This window comes from Corvus brachyrhynchos, unplaced genomic scaffold (genome assembly GCF_000691975.1).
Source record: "Corvus brachyrhynchos isolate BGI_N302 unplaced genomic scaffold, ASM69197v1 scaffold46, whole genome shotgun sequence".
Lineage (NCBI taxonomy): Eukaryota > Metazoa > Chordata > Aves > Passeriformes > Corvidae > Corvus > Corvus brachyrhynchos.
Window position 1 is genome coordinate 6,601,347 of NW_008238838.1, and position 1,511 is coordinate 6,602,857.

The window sequence follows — 1,511 nt, forward strand, 5'->3', positions numbered from 1 at the left end:
CCCTTCCCCGGGCAGCACATTGCAAACTTGTTCTCCAGTGCCCAGTAATTTGATTTATTTAAATTTTCTTTTTTGGAGTTTGTTTTCAATTCCTTAATTCTGGAAATATTTACCAGACTAAGGAGCTCAGAATAACAAACTCTACATGCCACGCAGCTGCTCATGGTCAGCCCTGCTCGTAGCGTGAGCATTGCTTTTACCTCGGGCCCCCGCCGCAGGTTCGTTAGCAAAACTGCAGAATTAGGCATTCTCTGACTAATGAATCCAAGTAGCAGGTTCACGGGCTGCAGGGTCTTTAATTAAATAGATAGGGGAGGGCTGGAGTGCTGCACTGGAGGGAAGATTTGTGCTCTGCAAGTCCTTGTCAGCTGATGTTTCCCTTGGGGGGTGCAGTCCTGGCACAGCTGGGGGTCTGATGTGGAGAACTGGAGACAGCCAGGGGACCCCTGGACTCAGACACAGTCGGGAGCCCTTGTTCCTCCTGTTCCAAGGACTGATCTCTAGGGGTTGGCAGGTACTGTAGCCACAGATCTGCTTGCACATAGCTTGGCAGGGAAGCTGTATTATATTTTAAATGCTTTTATACACTTTTATCTAGTTTTTCACCTGTTTTCACTTTTTTTTCCCCCACTGCCTCTTGTTCCTGAGGTAGGGGGGTGCTCCATCTGGCCAGGTGCTGCTTTCTGGTTTTTGGGTCAATAGACCCAGCCCTGACCCCACCCCCATCCCACCATTATGTGGGCCAGGTACCAGCTCCTCAGGGTGCCCGCAGGCAGCAGCAGGTTGCTGGAGGAGGTCCCTGGGATGCTGGTCCCCTCCAGGACTGGGGTTAAGGATGCTGTTCCCCCCCCAGCACTGGTGCACACGGCTTGTGTTTGTTATGGTCGTGCTGGCTCAGAGCCTGTCCCTGGCAGGCAGCCAGCTTTGTGGGTACAGTATGTACAGTGAACGCTGAGCCAAGCTCGTCATCGCACAGGATTAATTTTTTTTTTTTTTTTGGTAAATCCGGCGAGGATGGGTGGGGGTGGGGTGGGGCGGGGAGAGCGCTGCCTCGAGCTCACAAACAGCCGCTGTGAATTCCAGCGCTGTTATTTATTAAAGCAGGAGACCTTTGCACCTCTTCCCTCGCCTCCCCCCCGCCACCAGCCCTGGACGCAGCAAGGTTGTACTCGAGCAGTGATGTGGGGCTTGTTTTCAGCTCTGAAGGCAGCTTTGCCTCCATACCAATGGAGTGTGTGTTTAACTGAGAGTTGCAGTGGGATGTCTTGTGCCCCCTGGCACCCTTCTCCAGCCCCAGTGCCAAAGGGTTTAAGGAGGTTAACATCTGCAGCTTCCCCATCCGAGTGTTGATGGGTTATGGTAAAGGTTCCTATTGAGGACCTGGTTGGGGACCAGCCCTGGGGGGCTGTGGTGCTCTGTGGCAGGGTGGGCTGGGTGCACAGTGCTGTTGTGCCGCAGCCTTGCAGGTGCAGGGTAAATACTCGTCCCCATGTTGACTCTCAGTATAAAGC

The 1,511-nt window shown here is 53.4% G+C and overlaps 1 protein-coding gene across 1 annotated transcript in view; it reads left to right on the forward strand.

Moving 5' to 3' along the window:
* Positions 1–1,511, forward strand: part of ZBTB16 (zinc finger and BTB domain containing 16) — a 53,621-nt gene that overhangs the window by 27,123 nt on the left and 24,987 nt on the right. The window lies entirely within an intron of this gene.